Source organism: Myodes glareolus, chromosome 23 (genome assembly GCF_982192425.1).
Source record: "Myodes glareolus chromosome 23, mMyoGla1.1, whole genome shotgun sequence".
NCBI classification, from domain to species: domain Eukaryota; kingdom Metazoa; phylum Chordata; class Mammalia; order Rodentia; family Cricetidae; genus Myodes; species Myodes glareolus.
In genome coordinates, this window is record NC_142048.1 from 32,876,176 (window position 1) to 32,903,620 (window position 27,445).

General features: G+C 40.2%; 1 long non-coding RNA gene across 1 annotated transcript; it reads right to left on the reverse strand.

The window, feature by feature from the left end:
- Nucleotides 1–11,226: 11,226 nt before the first annotated feature.
- On the reverse strand, nt 11,227–17,290 carry LOC125405269 (uncharacterized). Its single transcript, XR_014998490.2, has 3 exons — nt 17,104–17,290; nt 13,380–13,512; nt 11,227–11,932 (listed from the first exon to the last, which is right to left on the reverse strand). It is a non-coding gene; the product is annotated as an uncharacterized LOC125405269 (long non-coding RNA).
- Nucleotides 17,291–27,445: the final 10,155 nt, after the last annotated feature.

Below are 27,445 nucleotides of genomic sequence, written 5' to 3' on the forward strand. Positions count from 1 at the left end.
TGTAGCACAGCCAGCAATCTCACGGTTCAGAACACCGTTAACGGGCTTTCCCAACTACACCTTGGTCTAATAAGGACTGTCTCTGTGCTCACTGCAAACCAGTGTAATCATAAGTCCATGCTAAACTACAGAGGAAGGTTCTACCACTCCCAAGAATAGCAGAAATTGCTGTAAGGGGTGATCACTTCCTCAAACACGAGGCATACAAAGGTTTTGAAACACTAGTGAAAAAAGCAAAATAAACTATGTTCCAAGAATGAGCTCTGCAAACACGGATGCCTATGAAATGACTGACAAAGAGTTCTAAATAATTCCAACAGGAAATCCTTGGCACTGGAACTGACGAAGCAGAAAAAAAGAATCAATGAGTCTGAAGGTCCATTAGACATGATGTAGTCAAGTGGGATTCCTAACAGTGGAAGCAGTGGCTGTCTCTGACTCTTATTGGCTTTGGGGATGCTAGTCTTTATACTGGTTGCCTTGCCCAGCCTTAACATAAGGCAAGGTGCTTAGTCTTGCTATAACTTGATATGCCATGTTTTGTAGCTATCCATAGGAGGCCTGCCCTTTTCTGAGTAGAAATTGAGGAGGAGAGAATGAGGGAGGCAGAGGAGAGGTGTTGGGGAGGATCTTGGAGGAGAGGAGGGAGGAGAAACTGTGGTCAAGATGAAAATAGGTAAGTAAATAAATAAATAAATAAATGAAAAAAGAGTAAAATTTAAAAAATGAAGGTCAATGACAATATGAGGTTCCTGTAGAAGATCAAATCTAAAGTTGACAGAACTTTATGAAGGAAAAAAATAAAAAGATGCAGAAAGCATATTTAAACAAATAAGGCTTTAAGTTCTCCATACATGGGAAAATATGACAACCTTTAGGTACAGAGAGCCAGGGGATAAATCATAAATTCAATCCAAAGAGGAACTCACAAGGACATATCACAATCAAATTATCAAAACAGAAAACAAAAATATTGAAAAAAAATGCCTCCAGAGAGAAGTACACCCGACCGTCCCTTGACCATGTCACTAATCTGTCGAAGCTATCAGGTGCCCTGTGCGTCAGGTTAAAGTAGTTGACCAAGAGTAGAGCCTGTCCCACACATGTTTCTCACTGGACAAACATGTTATTTCACTTGTGAGCACAGCTTGTCCCTGACTTGTGTTTCAGAGGTGTTAGCAGAAGGCAATTGGAAATACAGCTATACAATGAATAGAGGTCTGTCAGAACCATCCACCAACAAAATGAAATGTTTCATGGCCTACAAAATAACAAATGGTATTCATTAAAAAGAATAGTCTCCTAGTATTGTTTTTATCTGTCTGAAATATGCTGCCTAATTTTTCACTGGATAGATTAAAACCACATAATTTTTCTTGAGGGTTAAGAGAATATTACACACAAAAAAAGATAAAGAATAAAGAAAAACTTAGAGGAAACTAAGGTAAACCTTATTGGATTGTCTGTCCCATCTGGCAACCTCGTGATTACCAATGTTGGGGGGTGTGTGGAGGGGTGTGGTTGGCAAGCTGCCGTCATTGCTTTCTATCTGGTGCTGACGTAGGCGCCAAAAACCTGTTGGTAAGTTTGATATGTTGGGCAATCTTTGTGATAGCTTAGTTCTTGGGCAACCGCATGAAAAACAAACTATGTCTACTGGCTGCTTGGTCTGGAGTCTAATGAGGTTTTGCTCCTTAAGGTGGCAGGTGGCCAGAGGGGAGGTGGTGCAAAGTGAGAGATGCTCTTGCCAATGGCCCATCTACGACAAAACTCTTTGCTTCAGATAACTAACAGTATTTTGATAAAATCCTGGAAAATCAGTGTTAGACTACTAATAAATAATGTCTTTGGGGAACTAAATAATGGTTGTGTATTCAGACTTTTCATTTACATAACAGATACCTGAAGGAAATAGTTTTCCAAAAGAAAGATTCATTGTTATGGCTCATGGTGTCACAGATTTCTGGGCATGGTTGGGTAGATCCATTGCTTCGGGGCTGACGTGAGGTAGAAGAACATGGCGGAGGCTGGAGACATGCCAGAGGTTTGTCTCGTGCCATCCAGGGAGCCGAGGATGATGGGAGGAGCCAGAGAGGAAGGCATAGCTAAAGAGACCCATTTTCTTCAAATAGAGCCCCCATTCCATGTCTTCTCCTGGTAGTCAACCTGTTCAGATTCTGAATCCCTTAATAGATTAAAGCACTGATTAAGTCAGAGTGCCTGTTACTTTGTTTTTTATCACCTGAAAGAATACTAGAAGATTCTGTGATCAATATCTTTTCAGTTGGCATGATCAGAAATAATACACCCATGTAATAGTAAATCCAATATTGGGCTTTCACAAATAGTTAAAATATTTTAACTGCTTAAGTCACTGTTTTATAAGTGCTAACTGTAAAATAATTCTTGTCCACCTTTGAAACAGTTCTTATCAATAATTTATTCAAAATTACAAAGGAACAAACTACCAGGGTGGGGTAGACTGTCGTGGTACTGGGGAGGTCTCATCTGCTCCAATTAGAACACCATAGATGGTCTTCCAGTGCAGCTGTACTCCAACCAAGCAGATTTCAGGAGCATTTCCAATTCACTGCGCCTCCTACTGTGACTCTAGTCTGCCCTCCCAGTGCTGTCTGCCTCTGAGCAGTGCTTTGAAGAGCTGGTCTCACCCTCTCATATTCTGGGTGGACATTAGTGACTTTATAAGATACATCATAGTTGTCAGTGTGGTCTTTTTTTTTTTTAAGAAATCTTCCACAGATGAACCTATGGTTTTTTTTTTTTCAAATACATTTGAGGAGTTTGTCATTAGTTTTCTTCTAAGTTATGTAAGAAAGAAGGGAGATAGAAGAAGAAAACAATATTTTGGGGTAGGAAAACCCTGGTTTTAAAATGATCTATGAAAATAACAACCTCTCCAAACTACAATTTATTATTCCAAAAGCAACTTAAAAAAACTAGTTTGAGGATTGTAATATGAATTATATGAGAAAATAAGCATTTTTGCCTAGCAATAATACATTCTCAAGAATAGCACACTCTTTCTTCATTCTTACAGCCAGAGGAACAGTGCATTTACTTATATTTTATATATTATATGTTATATAATATATTTTATTTCATTTATATAATTGTAATTATATATTTACAAAATATAAACTTTGAGCTAGGTGATACAGTGATCATGTCCTCTTAGGCCATCAAGCTAAGTAGAGGAAAGAATTAAATAATCATACAAGTGAATGTGTGTTTACAAATTCTAACATAAACATGAAAGGAAAGTGGAGTATCATACATACTGTTATTGCCGGACACACATCTCTTGGTCAGCTGGCTCTTTTCTAGCCAAGTATCAGGATTAGTAACCATCCAATATATTTCCATTGCCCTACATAGAGTTTTATGCAATGCTTTCAAGTCATATTTGACTTTTAAGAATCAGTAAAGCACCAATACTTGTTTTCTAAGATGTAGAAAATACAAAAATATATGGATCCATTTGAAAAAAAATGTAGTCAAAGACTAATGTCATTAATGTTTTTTAAGAAGCTGTCAAACTCATTATTAACTGATACACTGGTGCAGAAGGGGGAATTTCACTGAGTTCCACACCTAAATAAAAACTATAGCTGGGCGGTGGTGGTGCATGCCTTTAAGTCCAGCACTTGGGAGGCAAAGGTCCATGGATCTCTGTGAGTTCGAGGCCAGCCTGGTCTACAAAGTGAGTTCCAGGACAGGCTCCAAAGCTACACAGAGAAACCCTGTCTCAAACAAAACAAAACAAAAACAAAAACAAAAACAAAAACCCAGAACAGAACAAAATCTTTAGGCAGAGTCTCTCCTCTTGTTGAACTGCCCTGATTATCTAACACAAAGTAGTCTGCCCTGCAATCATATATGCCAAGCCACACTAAACATATTTATATGGTTGTGTTTATATATTTGTACATATATGAAAAACAACAACAATAATAAAATAAGCCAAAAATTTGAGTGGAGGTGAGGAAGGAACATGGAATGGGCTAGGGGGAGGGGACATGGATTGGGTAGAGGGGAGGCAAAAAAGGGGAAGTGATATATATTTTAACTAAAACTTGTTTAATAAAGAAAAACATAGACTGTCAGATTATTAGCAGATTTCCACGTAAGAGACTATGTTGCTTCTGCTTGCACTTAGGATATCCTGTATCTTATCTTATCTCACCATACTATATCAAGCACGGTTATTCATGGTCCTTAGTTGAGTTCTGGGTAGTGTGAAGTAAGAAATAGAAGGCAGGTAGTGTCCTTCTATATAGCTCTGATGCAGATCACATCTGAAATTATGCCAGCATGGCCTGTGTAGTGTCCAGCACGTCCTCGGTACCTCTTCCCCAAGACCTGAAGCCATAACTGGGCTTAGGGCTACTTACACAAGTCTGCATACACATAATGATGTTCTAAAAGCTCACAGGAGGATTTATTTAGTTAGTTTTTTAAAATGGCATTTTTAAAAAAAAACTAGGAAAGCATTCCAGGTTTTCATCATGCCAACATATATGTGACACTTTTACATATTACATTCATGCCTCTTTTGTTGTAAAAGTAATACTATCTAATATTGGGATTTCTAGAGATTCATGCATTTCCCTTTAATTACTTAGATTTTTAAAAATATCATATTTAATGGCAATTGGGTTTTTCAATGGGTGTCTTTAGTTTTATTAGACTGTATCCAAATTTTTGGGCTAATTTCATAAAACTTTCTTCTTTCACATAGCTTTTTTCTGATTTCAAATGATATCCTAAAGGTAAAAAATAGTTTTGGGAAGAAATAAAACAAGCTGCCCTTTATTAATGTTGTATCCTTAAACTGCACCCAAAACGATTTTCCATCTTCCATGTTTAACTTCTGATTTTTAACTAGTTATAAGTTTGCAAGAATCTGTAATCACACAGGGAGGGACTACTTGCCTTCAACCACCTCCCTGACTATATTGTTTTCCATGGGTTAAGAGGGTTTTAAATACTAATAGTTATCTTGCTGTGGGAGCACATTCTGCTCCTTCAGCCAATAGCCTTTAAGATACTATCCCACTTGGGCGTGGTCTCTTATTTTGTAAAAGCAGCTGTAAACATGCTCCTGCTCTCTTGCTTCTGGATCCCACTTCTGGCTGCTAGACTCTGCTCCTGTTCGTACAGAAGACTGTGATCTAGAACAGTGATCTGTAAGTCTTCCCTTAAATAAATGACTTTTATTTATGTATAACTTGCATTAGCATAGTTTTTATATATTAATACAAGTTCAAGTTATATTTGTTATTTTTATTTACATTATTTATACACCATGCAAAGTTATTCTGTAAGATTGTATATATGCATAATTGGCCTTTGGGCAAGGAACTGCCCATGCCTCATTCACTGACAAAGTACATGGTATCCAGAAATAAATAAGCAGGACACAAGAAAAAAGACTGTCAAATCTTGCCAAGACATGGTAAGATGGTTTTAAAAAAATTCCTGCCTCTAAAAATGGTCTGTCACTTATGCTAGGCCTTAGCCAAAGTTGTTTGCTTTGATGTTGCAAAATGAGACTCTGGGTAATTGCTCAGGTAGGTAATTGTCTCCATCATATAATGCTCACTTTGGAAGCTGCTTGATTGTACTTTCTGCCTGCTCAAATAATTATTATCTCTCAGGCCTTCGATGGGGTTGAAGATTATATAGTCATAGTTACTGTCCTCTTATGAACTAACTAAACCATTTCCTATACAAGATTTAGACTCCTTAGGATAGGGTGTTTATTAAAAATTTAGCATATGTTCCTTGCTTAATATGTTTTTGCTGGTTGTAATTCTAATTATACTTGACATCTATTCCTAATTTATATAGTTTTGTATTAGGTTTGAAACCCTCTTATTTAAACAAAGAGGGAAGGTGCTATGGGAGCACATTCTGCTCCTTTAGCCAAAAGCCTTTAAGATACCAGCCCACTTGGGCATGGTCTCTTATACTGTAAAAACAGCTGTAAAAGTTGCCAGCTCTCTTGCTTCTGGCTGCTAGACTCTGTTCCTGTTCACACAGAAGACTATTATCAAGGACTATTAAGTTTTCCCTTAAATAAATAACCCTATATTATTCATAATTATGAACTGGTGTGGGATTATTTTGTGACTTCCACCATCATTATCTAAAGCCCAATAACTTGATTTTATAGACTCTACAAAGCACATTCATATTTCCCCAAACAGGAAATTGTATATTCACTCAGTATCCTATCTTTTCCAGTGATTTTATAGTTGCATATTTTACAATTAATTTACTGATCCGTGTTGAAATTGTATATAGAGTTCGGCATTGGAATTTGAATCATAGTTGTTTTCTTGTATTTTTCTGGGGGTGGTACTTAATGGATGTTTAATTCCTCTAGAATAATTATTAAAAAGAATGACCATCTTCTATTGATGAGCTTTTTTGTTCCTTTATCAAGCGTAAATTGGGCATGTGTTTACGTGAATCTATTTTTGGGTCTCTAATCCGTTCCACTGACCTGTGAGCCATCATTGTTTCAGAACTGTGGTCTTGATGACTGTCCTTACAACTCCAGGATTGTGATTCCTCTCAGTCTAGTTTCTTTACTCAAAACTGTTTAAGCTAGTCTAGTTGTTTTGTTTTTCTATATAGATTATAGAATAACATTGCTTATGTTTATATTTAAAGAGTCTCACTAGGTTTTGATATGGAAATGTGAAAGCTGGAAATCAATGTAGAAAGAATGGGCATTTTCACCATGCCACGTCTGCTCACCCAGGAGCACAGTCAGTCTCTTCAACTTCTGTGGTCATCTTTTATTTCTTTAGTTGGCATGTTAACATTTATGTAGTAAATGTAAAACATTTACTTTGGTAGGCTTTTATTTATTAATTGAATCTTCTTTAGAGTAATTTTAAATAGTTACATGCGTTTTAGTTTGCTTTTTACTTGTCCATTGCCAGTGTCTAACTTTTGGGTGTTGGTTATATGTTCTGCAACTCCATTGAATTCTTAATTTCTAGAGTTTTTGTTTACTTTTTTGCTTTTGTAGATTTCTATTTTCTGCATGGTTAATCAGTTCATCTGTAAATACAGATTATTTTCTTTCTTCCTATGTGGATTGTACACTTTTGGTTTTTATTTCTTGGCTTATTATCATGACTTGGACTTACAGTGTACTGCTAAGAATAATCATGGAATGTATCCTTACTTTCTTTCCAATCTTAAAGTGAAGGCAGTCTTTAACCATTAAGTATAATGTTAGCTGTAAGAGTGTTACAGATGTTCTTGATGGAGGTCAGGAAATATTCTTTATTACTGTTGTATTGGGGGTATTTTTTGAATCATGAATTGGTATTGGATTCCTTTAGATGACTTTAGTGGTTTCAGAAGGGTCCGTTGATGTACATAGTCATATAGTTTTCTTCTTTTTCCTTTTTGAAACTGCAACTTTTTGAGATTATAATCGTAAAATCATCCACTCCCTTTCATCCCTATGAACCCTCCTTTATACCCCTCCCTATGACACTTCAAATTCAAGGTCCATTTTTTTCACTAGTAGTTATTGCATGCATATATCTGTAGGCATATACATATATATTTCTAAATATAACCTGTTCAGTCTGTATAATGCTACTTGTATGTATGTTTTCAGGGATGGCCGTTTGCATTGGACATCAAATCGGTGTGCTCTTCCCTAGGTTAGACCATGTCTCCTGGTTCCAGCTTTCTCCAGTTGCCAATAGTTCTTTGTGTATGCTTAAGTCTTTGTGGGCATTCCGCCATCCAGTTTGGGCAGTCATGTAGGTGAAAATTCATGTAGGTGTAGCTTCTGATGCCACGAGTAGACACTCTTCCAGCAAACTCCCTGCAGCTCTTGCCCTTACAATCGTTCTGCCATAGTTGTTTTGTGTGTGTGTTGGTTTGTTTTAATCTTATTATTATGAGTTACCAAAGTTTATTTTTAAAATTCTGAACAAGCTCCAAATACCTGAAGAATTCTGCTTGATTTTAAAGTTTTAGTTTTTCTGTGTGTTGTTTGCTGAAAAATTTTCAGTTAAGAAGTTTGCACCTAAGCTCATGAGAACTATTGGTTCGCAGTTTTTGTCCGTGTAATTCTTAGATGTATTATCATTGGCTGCTGGTGACAGGATACCAGTGGCCTCTTTAAAGTAATTCAGAAGCATTCTTCTTTCTGGAAGAGATTTTTGAAGTGGTGTTAGTTGTTTGGATAGTTGATACATTCTTCACTGATATGTGTGTGTGTGTTTGGTGTGTGTGTGTGTGTGTGTGTGTGTGTGTGTGTAGAAAATTCTTTCTTAGAAGCTTTGAAGATACAAATTCAAGTGTGTTAATCTTGTAGAATTGTTCCTGTGACCTGCTTCATCTTGTCTGATTGGAAGTTTGTGCAGTATTAGGAAATAAGGAAAGAAGGAAAGAGGAAGCGTTTGTGTGAAGGCAATATTGCTATGGTGGTATACAAACTCTCCAGAAGTGGCACTCCCTGATAAATCTCTTTATTACCTTTTCACTAACAAACTCCTCAAAGTCATAGACATCCCATGACAGACACAGTTCTGAGTGGGCAACTGATAGTAGCCTTCAATCAATGTGGATAATTTTGAAGTTTTGATTATATGTTTTAAGAATGATAATGCGTGTTTATCTAGACTTCTCACAATGCCGGCCATGCTTTGGATTTCACGAGGCACATATGAGCAGTCATATATGGACACTAGCCAGCGACAAAATACCCGAGCATCTACTTTACAATGGTTGCTAGGCAATAATTGCTATAATAATAATTGTAATAATTATATTTTATTATATAATAATTATTATAACAATTATTACCTAGCAATAATAATTTTTTTCTCCTAGCCACCTGCCTTCTCATCTCCCTCAAAAAACAATTGCCTGAGGACTCCAGGATGACAATAAACCAGATGCTGCTCCAACCACTCCTCTCATTGAGCATGAACCCAACTCCCAGCTCCCCCCTTTCCCATGTTGCCCCATGCCCACAGGAAGTAGCCAGACTTGAGCTGATGCCCCTATATCCAAGGACTCTGGGATGTTTGGTCAAAAGTGAGACTGCAGCCCTCTAACACCCCTATATTCAAGGAGTCTGAGATGATTGGAAGCATCACCCCAGTCCCTGGTATTCATCCTAAGCTCCCCCTTGGGTGTTGCCTTGGTCCAGACTCCACCTCTGGGAAGCCCACCAAGTGCTGACCCCTCCTCAGGGAGGGCCAGGACCACTCCCACAGGCTATTTAAGCTCACTCTGGAAAAAGGTACACGTGGTCTCAAAATTTGTGTGGACTCCCCCACCTCTGTCTTCCAACCCCACCCCATCCCCGCCATGCTCCCGTGTCACCCGAGAGTGCTGTAGTAAACATGGGCATCTTTGATTCAGTCTAATCTGGTCTAATTGAAATGTTTTGCATCGCCGGAGAGGCTCCTCTTAAGATTATTTCTAACAGTCAACTTTAACAGAACCTCCATACACAGGTTGCTCATACATGCTTCAACATTGCCAGGGCATAAATTTTGATTTCAATTTCTCTTCCGGGAAGTGGTAGGATCTTTGGGAAGTGTGTCTTTTATCACTAGTGCTTTATGCTCACAGGGGAATGTGGAAGCCCAGTTTCTTGTTTGGTTTTCTGTCTCCTAGCTCATCCTATAAACAGTTGGTTACCACATGTCCTCTCCACCATGTTGTAACCGTAGCCACTGCAGCCAGAAGAGCGAGGACTGAGCTAATGCCAGCACCAAGCCTTTGAACCTCCAAAACTATATTAATAAACCTTTTCTCTTTATAAAACTACTTGCCTCCACTATTCTGTTGTAATGAAGAAAGGCTGATTAATACAATGGGATAAACTGGAGCAACACAAAATGCCTTAAAAGCCGGTTCTAGCAAATTTAGATCTTTGACTTTGGGAATACTGAATGTATTTCTCAGAAATAGATGTATAAATGCAAACAAAACTAAGGTTGGTTATAGGTGGGGAAATCCCCATGCTAGTCTCTTCTTCCTGTCAGACATGCTGGAGCAATCAGCCCATTGTGGTGAGCAGTCTATGGGTGCCACAGCCTTGAAACCATAGCCACTGGCTTTTCCAGGCTTTCCAGCCTTTCTGGAACCACATCCTATAAACAATTTAGTCACTCAAAGTTTTGCTTCTTTTTAAGACAAGGGCCTCTCCCACTAGTTCAAGCTGGGCTTGGACTTGCTCTGTAGTTCTGGGTTAGCACTCTTGGCAGTGCCTCTGCCCTGCCCTCCAGAGTGGCACAGTTACAGACGTGTACCGCTAAGCCTTGCTACACTCTCTGTTTTGATAAGACAGTTGTTAAGGTTAGAGTTCACTGTTCACAAGGAACTCTTTTGACTTGGAATGATCACTTCAAGTTCTGTATTCACACTTAACACTTTCTGGCAAGTATTCTTGCATGAGTCCTATCCTTCAGAAGTATATTTGGTCGTCTACATTCATGAGGAAACAATTTTCTTAAGACTTTTGGAAGAACATGAGATTTGAGACTGTCAACCAAATCCTGCAGCCTTGGGGAAGAGCAGTCATTAGACCATCAAATAATCAAGCTGGTCGTACATCCTAGCTGGGAACCTCCAAAAGTTGCCCTGATTTTTATTACAACAATTTGCTCATTATTTATTACTGTTCTTGGCTGAAATACCTTTGAGAATAAAATTTGCTTTCATAGATCACCATAATAGGAATTTGTTTCTAAGGGTTTCTTTGTCTGATTGATTTTCAAAAGAGGGTTTCTCTGTATAGCCTTAGCTGTCCTGGAACTCACTCTGTAGACAAGGATGCCCTCTAACTCATAGAGATCCACCTGCCTCTGCTTCCTGAGTGCTGGGATTAAAGGTGTTTGCCACCATTGCAGGGCTGTTTCTAAGTTTTACAGCAAGATACTATTATTATAATCCCTAATACCTGATATTATACCATTGTGATACTCTTATTTCCCGACTCTAAAGTACATTTCTGATGCTATATTTAAGTTCATGAAACAATAAGAACACTTACATCAGAGATACGTGTATGAGACTCACCTTTTTTCTTTCTTGGATATATTTTTGTATTGCTTTGTAAAACAATGAGACCTCCATTTTTGAATTTTAGAAACAAGCTCACTACCTAATAAGCTTTCAGCAGTTTAGAGTGTACAAAATAAGTGGGTATGATCACATGCAAACCTGAATTCCCTTTATCTACCACAGTGCAGCAAGAGAGAAGAAGCATTTTGAGTAAAATGCTGTACAGTTTGTAGTTCTGTTTTCTGCATTTTTTTTTTTGATATCCAGAATCAAACTTGGTTGGAAAACAGTAAGTAGGAGATTCCAGAAGTAAGCAATTCAAAAAAGTTAGTTTTTAGCTACAACTATTCCATCTTAGTTACAAGCTACCGATAATTATTACTTGTTATTATAATCTTTTCCTAGGCAGCTCTAACCATCAGCTCAGTACAGCCTAGAATCTCCTGTGAAGAGAGTCTCAGCTGAGGAACCTCCCTGTTCAGACTGACCTGTGGGGGATTCCCTTGAGGGTTAATTGAGGTAGGAGGACTTAATCCATTGTGGGCAGCAACATCTTTTGGAAAACATTCCCGGAAAATATATACAGCTAAGCCTGGCCTTGTGTATAAGCCTTCGAGTCGTATTCTCCATGACTTCTGCGGCACTTTGAGTGAGTGAGTTCATAATGTTTTGTGGAATAGGAAGCTTGCTTTTAGGTTCGTGCGTGTTCATACTCTGTTCAGACTCCAGTTCATACTGACCCCCTACAATGGTGGGCAGAGACCAAGAAGTACGAGCCGCCTGCATCTGATCTTTGTGAATGTCTTTCAAGATGGCTCTCCTGGTACACAGCCTGATGACTTCCGGTTTCATCCTGAAACGGATGCTCTGGATCAGAAAGATGCTTCAGATTTCCCAGCCAGAGAGAACACACCAAGCTGAGAGGTCACCCAGAGCTTAGTCATCCCTTAGGTCAATATTTCCCAAGCTTCTCCGAGGATAAGAATCCATGAGGCAGTAGCTGAAAATCTGAATTCCCCGTCTGTGTCTTTGCAGAGTCTGATTCAGTCACCTCAAGGTGTTGTCTGGGGATTTTCTGCTTGTTGGGCTGCCAAGTTACTATCATTAGGGAATTTTGGAGAATATTGAGTTAAAGTGGGCTTTCACAAGTTGTCCTCCATGAATCACCTTTTAAAAATCAAAGTATGTCATGCTCTGCCTAGCTACCCTGCTTGGGACCGGGCTGGAATCCCGCCAGCCTTGACAACTTGGAAATACTCAGTGGCAAAAACACGTTGGGGGCTGGAGAAGAAGTGAGAGAGTATCAGACTGATCTACACACGAGTGCCTTTTTCTATGTGGCAGCCCGTTATAGAAGGGCAGTGTTTGCCTCGGGGCAGAAGGGCCTAGAATGCGGCACATCTGTCCAGAGTCATGGGCTATCCACACAGACTTATTGAGCCAGGGCCTGTGGGTGGATTAGCTGTATTTCATTTATATTATTATTGCTGGCCATGATGCTGGTGGTTATATCCAGGATCGTATGCTTGGGAGGCAAAGAGCTCCATCCCTGGCCCCATGCCCGTTGGATTTTTTGCAAGCTCGCCTCACTTTCCTACAGAGAACATCTAGAGGCCCACCACCAGCTTATGTCTAAGCCTGGTAAACTGCTTACCCTTTCATTGCTGTGACTCTGTCCCCATCCATCAGCTTTGAGGACAGATATCAAAAGTCACAGGTGGTGTTGAGCACAAATAAGGAGACCCAGGATGCTAGTACCTTAATGATTCAACCGAAAAAAAGGGGGGGAAGGGGTTCAGAGCTCTTCAGCCCTCGGGTCCACCAAGTCTTTATATTTTTGTTCCTGATGTCTGTCTATAAAAAGTGCCGCACGCCTTCTCTGTATCGGTTACCACAGGAACCCTGCTACCCAGCTCCAGTTGAACCAAGGCTGTGTGTGTCCCCCTCCCTTTCCTCGTAGCCTGCATACTTTGGCGAATGTTACTCTTCGTTCTGGTTGTACTGCAACTCATTTCAAAGTTTATCTCCTCTCTCTGTAGATTTTCTTTTGAAAGTTTCTGAACCCAACCAGTAGCTTGTCCTCCACCCGCTATGCTGATTTGCAGTCATTGATTCTCTGTGGCCCTTCCTCCCCACCTCCCTGATCTCACCACCAGATTGGCCGCTCTCCACCCAGAGTGTTTAGCCTCTTCCAACCTCAGTGCACAGGCATGCCCTCAGGACACACTGTCTTCTTCCTACGGGGCAAACAAATACCCTCTGATACCCACCACTGACAAAGCTCCATACAGGCTACATACGTTGGCATTTGGGGAACAGATTTGTTTTCATTGTTTTTTCTTTACTTCTTTATTCAGTTCGCTCAGATGGGTGCTGATGGCCTTGTCTTTGTCTAAAACTCTTACAAGGTGGGGGGGTGGGGTCTCCGAGAGCCTGCAAGGAAAGAGACAGAGGAAAAAATAGCAAAATTGAGACACACTACAAAACTTACCAAACTTCACACCTGTCCATTGGTTTAAACACTGTTTTCTGTTTTTGTTTTTGTTTGTTTGTTTTTTCTTTCTCAGAAGGATCATTAGTGTTATAATTCTCTTTTGAACGTCTTCAAACAGGGAATAGTGAGACAGATTTGCAATTCCACCTGCTTCAATTGCAGAAAGGGATGGCTTCCCTGTTTTTCAGACTCCTCCCTTAGATGACTGGCTGGTGTCCTTGAAGGGACACTAGGCCACTAGGGCTGTGGCTCTGACAGACCTTGCCCTTCTCCCCCCCCCCCCCCCCATTCCCTCTGCCTTGCTAAAAACATTAGCTTACATTCCTGAAGCTAGCCACCTTGGATTATTCCCTTAATTGGCTACTTCCTCCTCCCAAGGCTGACTACCAAGGTCCAGCTATCAAGCTTTTGAAATCCAGCAGTCACCTCTTCCACTCACCTAATTAGCATGCCCAATTAAAATTAAACACCTCATCCTAACACTGTGTTTCCCCTTTATCTGTATAAACCAGCCTTTGCCCATGTGCCCTGTGTCTTCTCTCTATCCAGAAACAGTCTTTTAGTCCCATGGGGACAAACACTCCTTCCCCCTTTCCTTGTCCCTTCCCCTTCTCCCTCATCCTCTATCTCCTGTATCACCACATTCTAGTCCATTCTACACAGACCTCCCCTTTCCCCTTCTATTCCTTTTAAACATCATTGCACCTGGAAGGTCATTTGCTGCTTTTTTATTCCTTTTTTTTTTTCCAGAGTCAGAAAGCAACCACTTTAGCTTTTCTTTTCTGCTTAATAAGGGGTCTCTGTGAAAATGGATGTTTGGGTGTGGTATTGCCTAATCTGGGGTCTGGAAGGGAGCCCCCTCTGTTTGGGACTTCAGTCTCCAGTAGTAATAAGATGATTTTCATCCTCCCCATAGTTCAGATACTGAATTCATGTGTCTTGGAAGTAGGACATTTTACTCACTAAAGGGATTAGATTTTTATTCTTTTATAAGTGAAATCTGGATTCTTCAGTAATTTAAAATAGCTTCTCAAGGGGCAAACCTCATTTCATGGAAAATTTCTGGTGAAGGGACATAATCCACCAATGAACCTAGAATAAATCATGTATTCATTGGATAACATCAAAGAATTATCCATTATAATTGGAAAATAATTATTTCTGAAAGTAAAACGCTGCACAGCATTGAAGGTTACCAGCAAGATGTACAATCTTCTACAACACAACACAGAAATTGCATTTTATAGTCACCTCTTTCTCCCTAGAGTCATCCCCCAGAAACCTGATGGTTAGCCATGCTGACTTGCCACGCAACTCAACTCGACTTGAAAAATCATTATTGACTTGACTTAAAGTGTCAAACATCTTGTGACACAGGCGTCCTGAAAAGCTTTGTCACTTGACGCACTTTCAGCGACCTTCGATATGGAGATCAATGAGGGAAAACAAACGCCTAGTGTGACTTTCACTTGGAACCTGATCGCCTGGCCCTAGACAGCCAAGGTTCCACACATAGTCAAGCGATCAACTCCCCCAGTGGTGGTAACACATCACTGTGGGAACTAAGTCCCTGGGGGGGGGGGGGGGGAGGAAGTTCAGGCTGCATCCTGCTGCAACAAGGCATCATCAGAGAAGGGTGATTAACGTACGCCACTTGTCAAATGCATTCGGTTTCTCAGAACTGTTTTCCTCACCTTTTCTGCCCTTTGTTGTATTTCTGTCTACTGAGAGAACTCAACAGGCAAATAAACCTTAGCCTTTAACTGAAGCATACAGAGGTGTCCCTTTCTAACTCAGAAGCCGTGGGAAACATTGAAACACTACATGACACTGTTTCCATTTCCTTTGGGTTCAGGAAAAGGAACATCAGGAAATAATGAACCCAGGAGGCCTGGAGAGGGAGCCTGGCTCCTGGTATCATGTCACACCTCGTGTTACATCTTGGAAAGAAAGTACATCAGAGCTCTGACATTTTGTTCTAAAAGTAGGGCTGGCATGATAAACGGTTTTGGAAAATGTTACCTACCTTGTTGGTTTAAGGAGGGAGACAGGGGATAGATGAGAAGGCTTGGCATGTTTTGCCAGCATAGTGGGTAGGCCTGTTGTTGTTTTCCATTTTGACTTTTAGGCCCTTTCAAATCTCAGGTGATGCAGAGAATGGTATTATTGTGTGTCCTGGCTTGTTGTTACGGCTCTGGCTCAGACAAAACCCAAAGTTTCTAATATGCTCACAAACAACTTGAGTCTACCAAACTGACCTGAAGAGGTTGCAATAAATGGTCTCCAGAGCCTGTAGAGATGACTTAGTAGTTAAGAGCACATGCTACTCTTGGGGAGGATCCAGGTTCAGTCTGTAGTGCCCATGTTGGGCAGCTTACAACTGCCTGTCACTCTGGCACCTCAACACTGTCTTCTGTCCTCCATGGATACTGTACACAAGTATATACATGCACAATCAAAAATAAAAGTAAAGTTTTTAAAATAAGGATCTCCTGAAAATTTTCAGTTACATTCTGCTCTATTCAAAAGGGTGTGTGTGTGTGTGTGTGTGTGTGTGTGTGTGTGTGTGTGTATGAATGCCTTTTCCTGAAATATCTAGGTTTCAACATCCATGTAAAATGCATGGATAAGTATGGCTGAGATGTGGCACAGAAAAACATACTTTTTATATTATTATTGTATCATTTTATATGTATGAGTGTTTTGTCTGCCTGCATATATGTCTGTATACCACATGTGTATCTGCTACCCAAAAGAACAGAAGAAAGTATCAGATCCCTGGAACTGGATTTATGGACAGACATGAGCCCCCATGTGGGTGCTGGTACTTGAACCTAGGTCCTTTGGAAGAGCAACCAGTGCTCTTAACTGCTAAGCCATCTCTGTAATCTTTGCTATAATAATCTCAAATAATTATTTTTATAGGCTCCATGTAGTTACTCTTTTCTTTTTTGCTAATTTGCTTAGCATATAATTTTAATAACATTTTCTAAATTTTCTTATATGTGTCTAAACAAATGTGTACGTGTAAATATAAATACATGTATGTACATCCGCATTCTGGTGCTGGTAGTACAGTTCAGTGTAGAGCAAATGCTTAGCATGTATTAGACACTGAACATGATCCCCAGCACCAAAGCAAACAACAAACAAACAAGTGAAAACCCTCAAACTAAAATAAACCCATTTTTAGAAGAAATAAGAAAACAGAACAAAAGAATTTTGGGTGTGTCTATAAATACAGATATTCAAATGTTATATACTCTTTTTATGTTTTCGGAAAAAAAACAGCTCTCTACACAGGACGATAAGCTTTACTTCTATAGGAAATAAGAAAACAGATTTTAAAGACATTTTTCGTATATGTCTAAAAATTGAGTATACTCTCTGGATTAATGGAGGAGAACATAGATTTGAAAAAAAGTACAACATTAAGTCTAATGTGACCTTTTCCCCCAGGGAACTACAATTTACTCTAAGAAAGAATTGCACATATTAATACTTAAAGTTTATAGGGAAACAATACTTACACAAGAAGTTTCAAAGGCAGGCTGCCCTGAGTTCTGAGCCTTTGCAAGTTTGCTACATTTATTTTGGGTTTCATGAATGCCTACAATTTGCTCATACTAAGTTTCATGTGGGTTTGAGCTTTACCCAAAGATCTACTGAGCTCTGCTCTCTGACAGGTTAGTGGCTGTCTCATGGAGGATGGATGTCTGCCACAGTTTGCCTCATTTTAACTAGGCAGAGAAGATAGTGGACAGAACAAACAGGAAGCCGATGCTGGGGCCTCGCGTCAGAGCAGGGTTGATTTATCAGTAATGTCGTCAAGAGTTCCCAGAGTAAATAATTCCAAATTTACCACTGGACTGAAACACGTGGATAGGGCTAATGTTATAAAAATTAAATTTCAAGCATTTGACATCTGGTACTTGCTGTACCTCTGTGAGGTAGGTGTGGACGAGCACTTTAGCACATAATCTCAGACTCTGTTCTTATTAGTCCCCGAAATCCCTGGTGTGAGATTTCCCCATCTCTCTGCGGGGACGCACAGGGGTGTATGTGTGGGTTCAGCAGGACTTGCACATCCTTGGAGAGGCTGAAGGATCTGCTCTGCCTCCCCGGGACTAGCATTACAAGAGTTGGTGCACCCAGGTTTTTAAATGTGGGTTCTCAGAACTGAACTGGGCACGTTCTGTTTCCAGGACAATGACTCTACTGATTAAGAGAATCCCCTCACACTTTGGTGAGCAATATTACCTAAGGATAGGAGGAACACAAAGTGCAAAACCAACGGTAAAGCTGAATCAAACCCAGCAAACTAAGGACAAAGAAACTTCACACAAAATACAGACAGACAAGCAAACTTAATTTTTTTTTTACTTTAAATTAAACTAATCTAGTGATCACATTTTTCTGAGCTGAGTTCTGAACAACCTCCTGTGCTTAATTGTGGTTAACAATTTATTCAACGTGCAAATTAAAGACTTCTAAAAATAAAATGTCCATTCTATTTCTTTCATTTTCTAAAAGATACAGGGCTCAAAATTATCATTCAAGTAATTATTTCAGTTTAGCTATGAATCCAAACTGAGAATGTCTGTCTGATTTATTAGAGGCAAGGTGGGCTGCAGGGAAGTTCAGGATGGTCACCCGACCATCAGTGGTTAATTGATCTAAGTGGCAAGTACCAGGACAGGTATCTATAAAATTCGGGAGAACTTGTAACAGAATACCGTAGCACGCCACAGCGAGCGCTGTGGTTAGAGTACTGGCTTAGGTCTCCAGGAGAACATGAGGTTAGGACATAGTGCTGTCCCAGAGAACTTGGAAAGCCTCCATAAACAAGGAGACTTTGAACTGGGTTTTGAAAGATGAGCAGACATATTTCCAGAGAAGGAAGAGCTATACCAGCTCCCCCCACCCCACCGCAGCCACTCCTCCCAAGACACAGAGTCCCAGTTTGACCAGACTTCCACTCACAGCTCGGTGGCAAATATCTCGTGTGGGTGGGAGTACTTGGTCGGAGACAGGACGTGTTGGGTAGATTCTCTGAAAGGATCTCAGAGTTTCCATGATCCCAGGAACTTCCAGGGCGGGAGGGATCTGTTCTTACTTGGAAGAGAAGAATTCTTAGGGTGAATGGGGTGTGGGACTGTTTCTACATGAAGATCTGCAGCTGCCTCGCATAGCCACAGTGGACAGCCGCAAGCAAACACTTTCTTCTATTCTTAGCAGGCTTTCTTGGCACATGCCTCCAGCTTTGGAAGGATGAGGACAACTTTTCTCCAGTCATAGATGTGTCTTCCTTTCCTTTTGTCAGCCTCCCTCAGAGACTGGAGAGCTTTTGTGCCTGTCCCATTTCTGGGGCAGAGAAGTGTGTTCTAAAACGAAGCAGTAGACATCTAGGCAAAGGCACCCCTTTTGCTGTCATCTGGCTACAGACAAGCAACATCAGAAAACTCAAGGGCCACATCTGGGTAGAGGGCTTGTACTAAAGCTCTTTACAGACTTCAGAAACCAAAGTGGCCTTGAGTGACTGGAAAGAACCAGGTCCCTAACTGATGCACAGCTATTGAATGAAAGAAAGACAAGAGGAAAACAATTACCTCCGTAATCTATATTCTCAGCCAAAACCATGAAAAGTGCAAGACAAAAGATGGCCTTAGACACATGGCACATAGGCTGATTTTCCTCAGTGAGGTCACTGATGCTTGAGGACAAGACCTTTTCTTCCTGCGGCCTCCACAGAGTTTAGTTCAGCAAATATTTGTTGATTTGAATAATTGGTTAATTCAACAAACATTTACCAGGCAGCTACCAAGTGAAATGAACTCACGTAGACCCTGGATCTTTCCGTACGTTTTTCTTAGAGGCTGCCAGCAAACTCTTTAAGATCTTTAGATTTTAAAATCTTCAAACTTTATGTATGAGTCAATTATTTCTGAAGGTTAATCATTTGAAGATTTTTATTTGGCATAAAGGGGGAATGAAGGAGAAAGATAAGAATAAGATATTGAAATGGTTATATGATTTTAAAAATCTAGATATTTGGATTACTTTCTGTTATTTGACCGCATTCCCCCATGTGGTAATTTATTACTCACGTCAGCTAATACTATGATGTAAATCAGTATAAAGGTTGTCAGCACATTGACATAAAGGACACACATATCTTTGTGAAGTCAAGACTCAGACACCACAATTAGCCCTCTAACAAGACACGAACCCTTGCCTGAAGAAGTCCAGCAAATTATGGGATGCCAGTACGTCAGCATCAGCAACAACACAATGACTTACCAACAAGTCAGTGGAAAGATAAGACATGAGAATTTGGGTTAAACAGCGTGACTCAGAATTCAGCTGTACAGCTTAAGTTACTTCTCCTCATGGGGAAAATAGGTAGTTTCTGCTCATAATTCTATAATGTCTATAGCCTTTCTTCATAGAGGTATCATGAAAAATAAAATATTTATAACTATTTTGGAGTATATGGTGTTCTTGCTTATGATCACAAATCTTAAATCTTATGTTGGTCCTTAGTCTTCCACAACTCACTTGACAAATATTTTTTAAATTTATATTTAGGATTACCTATTTTATATGTATAAGTGTTTTGCCTACATCTTTGTAGACCTTATCAGGTCGGGGAAGTTCTCTCGTCCAAAGTTGCTGAGTCTTTTTTTTTAAATTGGGAATGGATATTTTATTTTGAGAGATGACTTTTCTGCATTTCTTAAAGACAATACAGGTTTGTTTTTGTTTTAGTCTAATACTATGGATTGCATCTATATGTTTATTCTCTTATCTTTTTAAAATAGACTTACTTATTTTATCTTATGACTATGAGTGTTCTGCTTGTATGCATGTATCTGTACTATATAGATGTCTGTACCCTTGGAGTCAGATGAAGACATTGGAGCCCTGGGAACTAGAGTTATGGGCAGCTGTGAGCCACCATATAGATGCTAAGAGCTGAACTCAGATGCTCAGCAAGAACAAGTACTCTGAACTGCCGAGTTACTTTTCCAGCCTATAGTTTGCTCTTAGACCAACCTATATTCCTGTGGTGAGAAAATATTTTTTTCAAGTAGAGAAATTTATCAAGTTGGATTTGAATTTATTGCTCAGTCAGTGGTTGTAGTACAACTTAGTTGCTCATAAAAGACTGTTTTGAAGTTCTTACCTTTTAGAGTTCCTCATAATTTTAATGAAATGCTTTAAAATATATAATTTGAAATAAATTGTGAAGGTTAAAAACAATGTACTACATATAGTCTTTTTAATAACAAGAACATATTGGCAATGCCTATTTTTTTATGAAGGGGTAGGCATGTTGAAATAATACTTTGTTCATTGGGGACAGAAATTTTGTGATTCCACCTGTTTATGTAACTCTATTCCCCCCTCTTCTGTGAGAGCGTTGGCTGGGAAATCATATAAATCAAACTCCTAGAGCTGTCTCCTCAACGCAGATTGTGGGGCCAGTGCTTTGGAAGGTCATGGTATCCGCGTGACAGTTTGAACGGTAACATCAGGCATCAACTACAGCTCCCGAAGAGAAGTGCAGGAACTGTTTGCGATCAAAATGTAGCCGTGAACTGAAATCAGAACTTGGGCAGGAAATGACTGTTGCCACCAAAGGGCAATTACAAGATTCCCCCAGGCCTCAGAAAGCAAGGCGCAGCTGAGTATACTGAGCAGGTTGCCAAATAAAGAGAGCAGATAATTACCACTAATCGTGGGGAGACAGAGCCAGTCACCCATCAGTTTGTTTCATTAACCAGTGAACCGGCTTAAGCAGATTGGAACGAATTCAAACCTCCAGATGAGATGAAAGGATCAAGGAACAGCCTACAAAGTCATTAACGACACCTAAGCAAAGGTTGAGAATATTCACAATACGGTGCCTAATGGTGAAGGATTTGGGAATAAGGATACAAAGAGCGGGGGTTCTTACACTTCTCATGTACGTTCCATTCAGTTTGCTTTCTGAACGTCTACTGGTTTTTATCTGAGTTATTATAAAGTGGGTGGCTTAGTTAGGGCTACTATTACTGCGGTGAAACACCATGACCAAAGCAACTTTGGGAGAAGAGGGTTTATTTCACTGGCACTTCCAACTAACACTTCATCTTCAAAAGCAGTGAGGGCAGGAACTAAAACTGGGCAGGAACCTGGAGGCAGGAGCTGATACAGAAGCCATGGAGGGGTACTGCTTCCTGGCTTGCTTCTTAGGACTTGCTCAGCCTGTTGCCTTAGAGAATCCAGGACCACCAACCCAAGGATGGCACCACTCACAACAGCTGGGCCCTCCCTCATTGATCACCAAGAAGGTGCCTTATAGCTTGATTTTATGGAGGCATTTTCTGAATGGAGGCTCCCTACTCTCAGGTGGGTCTAGTTTGTGTGAAGTTGCCACAAAACTAGCCCTTGCAACTGGCCCCAATGTGAATGGGACACACAAACACATCACTTTTCAATTAGAACCTTTTCTTTCTTATTTATCCCCAAGATGGAATATATCCCATAATATAAAACATAAATAATTTTAAAAGTCTTTCTATCCTTACAAATTTAAACACATTAAATGCTCCTTCGTTAAAGTGTTCAGTGTAGGGGGGAGCAGGCCACTTGTTCGTCCCGGGTCACCCAGAACCAAAATAATCACACAAAAACTGTATTAATTAAATCACTGCTTTGCCCATTAGCTCTAGCTTCTTATTGGCTAGCTCTTAAGTTTTGCCTTCTCTGGTAAACACTGCTTACCTTCCTCTAGGCTCCAGCTGGCTCCACCCCACTGTGGTTGACTCCACCCCACTGCTGCTGGCTCCTCCCAACTGCGGTTGGCCCCACCCCACTGCTGCTGCTGTTCTTGGTGGTAAAGATGTCTCTTCTCAGCAAATGAATGGGAATCCTAAGGCAATGGATATAAGTAAGACAAGTAGCTTTATAAGTATGAGAGGAGAAAGACAGTTTGCGTGAGTTACTCTTTTTCACTGCTACGAAAATCGACCTGAAAAAAGCGGCATAAGGAAGGATGGGTTTATTTTGGCTCACTGTTCGGGGTGCAGTCTTCCAAGGCAGGAGAGGAATACAAGCAGGAGTATAAGGTATTGGGTCCATGGTCAGGAAGTAGAGAGATTAATACTACTATTGAGCTTGTTTTCCAGTCCATGGGATGGTACCACCCACACCAGGATGGGTCTTCCCTACTTGGTGAAACCTTACCGACGAGGCTGGAGAGATAACTCAGAATTTCCAGATCACTGACGACTCTGCCAGAGACCGAGGCTCAGTTCCTAGCACAAGGAGGGTCACAAGAACCTGTAATGCCAGTTCCTCTGGACCCCAATCTTCTGGTCTCTGTAGGCACTGCACAAATGTGGTGTGCGTACTTAGTCCACTCAGAAGTGTTTGCAGAGTGGTTCTGAATCGCGTAAAACTGACCGTGAAGATCAACCACCAAACTTATGATAACCCGTTAAGGCTTCTAAGAAAGGATTCTGTTCAGACAACGCATGTACCATACTACTGAATGTGTAATAGGTTTGCACGTAGCCAGAGCAGGAACTGAGGATGACTGAACCTACGTGTAATAGGTTTGCATGTAGCAGAGCAGGAACTGAAGATGACTGATTTGTTCTGCACAATACAGAATTTGGAATTCCTAAGGTTAAACAAGGAGAGTGCTAAATATGACTGAAGAGAGCCCTTAAGAAGAAAGACCAAATGAAACCAATAAACTCTCCTGAGGGTGTAGACAGGAGAGTGACTTTTAACAGTAGGAATGCCAGGTGTGAAAAAATTTTTCATGTATCTTTCACTCATATGCACAGGTAAGCAACAACAAAACTTTCTCCACCTCCTTATAACTGAGTATGATCTCAAATACCCCACCCCCTGCCCCGCTGCCTTTATGCAGTAGTGACAAAAGTAATGTTCTAAGTCAAGGTTAACTCAGACATCGAGGGCTTACAATTTAGTGAATAATTCTCATCTCAATCAGTCTAGATTCTTCCTCAGCATTGTTAGGAATATTTTCCTAAAGTGAGAGCTCTCTGCAGATACAAAATCCCAATCAAGCCAAATCAAAACAAGCCAAATTAGGAAATATCCAAGTTTAATGGGAGTTCTGCGCTCTCAGGTGGCCCTGGGAGGTCCCACTAGGAGGAAGGAAAAGAGACCACATGTTACTCTTTTGGGAGTTCATTTAAATACTCTGTGGGAGTAGTCCTGACACCCCCCCACCCCCCAGATAGCCGTCAGGACGTGGCCTGCTGGGATTTGGAGTCCAGGCCAATATAACTCTCTGGCCCGAGGGTTGGGATAGAGGTGAGGGGCTGGGGCCTACGCTCCCAACTTAACAAGCATCTCCCTCTCTTCTACCTAGGAAGTGACAGAAATTTTGCAATACAGGTAATCTAACTAGTATTTTAGGTCAGGACAAGAAGATACTGGGTCTTGGGTTATATTTCATTCCTCCCTGGCAATTTCTGAACTTATTTTTCCAGGCCTCAGGTCTTGTGGCTTGACGCAAGTCCAGAAATGGTCACAGTGTTCCCAAGCACCCTGATTATTCACCCATGTAAGCTACTGTCGTATTAGGGTTACTATTGCTCTGATGAAACACCATGACCAAAAGCAAATTGGGGAGGAAATGGTTTATTTGGCTTACACTTTCACACTGTAGTCTATCACTGAAGGAAGTTGAGACAGGAACTCAAACTGGGCAGGAACCTGGGGACTGGAGCTGATGCCATGGAGGAATATTGCTTACTGACTTGTTCCTCATGGCTTGCTCAGCCTATTATAGCTTCCCAGACCACCAGCCCCGGGTTGGCTCCACTCACAATAGACTGGGTGATTCACCCCATGCCCTATCAATCACTAATTAAGAAAACGACAGCCTAATTTTATGAAGGATTTTCTCAATTGGGGTTCCCTTCTCTCAGATGACTACAGCCTGTGTCAAGTTGACTTAGAATTAGCCATCACAGCTGGCTACTCTAGCGACCCTCACCCCCCAGGTTTAGAGGTTAGATTCTTTGATGTCTGTCCTCTGGCTGGGGCTTAATCCCTGTCCTTTCAGGAGCCATGGTAACAACTTGTCGTTCTCTTTGATGAGTGGCTTTCCTTGGACCTGCTTTTCGGATGTACCTCTTAGAGCTTGCTGGCCAGGATGGGTGCAGATTTCCTCCAAGTCTTCCAATATCTTTATTTAAAAACAGAGATAGAAGGTTATGCCCATGTGGGATTTCCAGTTGCTTTCCCCACCTGGAATCTAAGGGAGGAAGCAAGGTGAGAGCCAGACCCCCCATAAATTCTTCTGCGTTCTTCTCCTCTTTGATGTTCTTTTCCTCAACCCGAGAAAACTCCTTCATCTTCTTGTGTGGCGAAGCTAAATGCGCTCTACATATTTTCCCCTCCCAGACGCAGGGAGTACATGCTGTGTTGTTTGTGTATAAACTTTGTCTTCTCTTATGTTTTGACTAGCGATAACGAAATCTACGCTGTTGGGATCCAGAAAGCATTGTCCTCCTCAAGGGCCACGACTCCAATCTCAACGGTTGATGCTCGAGGCTTTCTGGCTCTAGTTTGGGTTTGGCTTCTTCCTTGTGTAGAATGAAATATGTCGGAGCTGCTGGAGTAGCAGGGAGAAACAGAATGATAAAAGAAGACCCAGATCTGGAAGCTTTCACTGATAATTCAAATAGCCACCATGATAATAATTTTTTTGTTGTCGTTTGATTTATTTTTGATTTTTTTAGATCAGTGATATTTTGTCAGGTGAAGAAAGACTTTCATGGACCCTAAAAGTTTTCAGTACTGTCATTGGGGGTTAGTTACTTCACATTTCTTTAATTCAAAGCAATGCTTTTGAAAGCTAGACCGGTCAGCATAACTGGAATATACTAGTTTTTCTCAATTTTCAGACAAAGAAGATACAAGTATCTCTATCTAAAATTCTTTTCTCTTACACATTTTCTTGAAATCCTTTATGTTTGTTATATCCAATACCGAACTGCATAAACAAATGCTTACACATTGAACCTTGAAGTTCAGGAGCAGCTGTCTGATGAAGTAGATCACACATTGACACATTATTGTTGTTATTGTTATCTATTTATGACTAAAAAATATTTTCCTACACCTTTAGAATATTGTTTCACAGTCTCTAAAGATCACAGTATCTTAAAAACTCAGATAGAAGAACAGTAGGATTCCCATTCTTCTACTCATATTCAAGGATATCTCCGAAATGATACAACAGTCTGTGGCCGTTGTTGAATCCAAATGCAGACAGAGGTGGTCCTAAGCAAATTAAATGATTCAAATTCTGGTTTCTTCACTTCTCTAGACAAGTCCTAGTCGCTGGTTTTGTTTAGAAAATATTCTCCCTGCCAAAGAGTGAAAGGATTTCTCTGCAGAGCCAATATTTAGAATGACTCATTATCACCCCAAGAAATCATTATATAACTCAAAAACAATACTCATAACTGTGTCAAAATCTCAAAGTGTTTTACTGACAAAAATCCACATTTGTATATGGTTCTCTTATTTTTAGCATTTTCAACTAAATTTTAAAAAATGTGGAATTGGAGCACTGGACTTAGCTCCCAAGGTCCAAATGAGGAGCAGAAGGAGGGAGAACATGAGCAAGGAAGTCAGGACCACGAGGGGGTGCATCCACCCACTGAGACACTGGGACTGATCTAATGAGAGATCACTAAGGCCAGCTGGACTGGGAGTGATGGAGCATGTGATCAAACTGGACATTCTGAATGTGGCTGGCAATGAAGGCTGACTGAGAAGCCAAGGACAGTGGCACGGGGTTTTGATTCTACTGCATGGACTGACTTTGTGGGAGCCTGGTTTGTTTGGATGCTCACCTTTATAGACCTGGATGGAATGGGGAGGACCTGACTGCTCTTAGGACTAGAAAGGGAGGGGGAGGGAAAAGGGAGGCAGGGAGGAGGCGGAAATTTTTAATAAATAAATAAATAATTAAAAAAAAGAAACGTGGAGTTCAGATAAGGTTTAATTGTGTAGACTTAATTTACTTATTCCATTTCCTGAATACCAAAAACACATTTTGCATTTGTAGATAAAATTTGAAGAAATGTTAAGTACATTTTTTTATGAACATGGGCTCTAGAATACTATAGAGCATCCTTTCAAAACAGGTGGGATTTTGTAGAAATAATTTTTTACTAGTTGCAAAAACCATGATTATGATTTTTGATGCCAAGATTGTGACAATGAGAGAGGAAGAGCAGCCCTTCTCCTTTTCTAGTTATTGTATGTGTTGGGAATATTTGAATTTATTGTTTCCTTATGGCTCATATGACTGATTTTATTCTTGAAAAGGGATCAGTTTTCAGAAATATTACCTTTGAGTTGAAATTTTGGTAAGTGAATGATCTTTCAACTATGCAGTTTCCAGCTCAAGTTTTGCTTTATTAAAAAAAATTTTACAGAAATGTTTGCTTGGATTTATGATACTACAACTGATTGCCAACTATGATATTATTTGAAAACTCATAAAATTCATGTTCAGTCACCATTGTAGCAAAAAAGGAGGAGGGTACATGAATCTTACCCCTAGCTAAGTAGTTATTGATAGCTGACTGCTGATAGGGAATCAAGTCAGTTTTTTTTAGAAATGTGATCCCTTGAAGGTTAACCATGCTCCAGTGACTTTCCCCACTCCCATGTACATATCTACAATTAAATTGGTGTTTCTTTTAAAACAGTAATTATATATTTGTTTCTTTAAAAAATAATTAAAATGTAATTGCATAATTTTCCTCCTTCCCTTTCCCCCTCCAACCCCTCCCACAACTTCCTCTCACATTGATGACCTCTTTT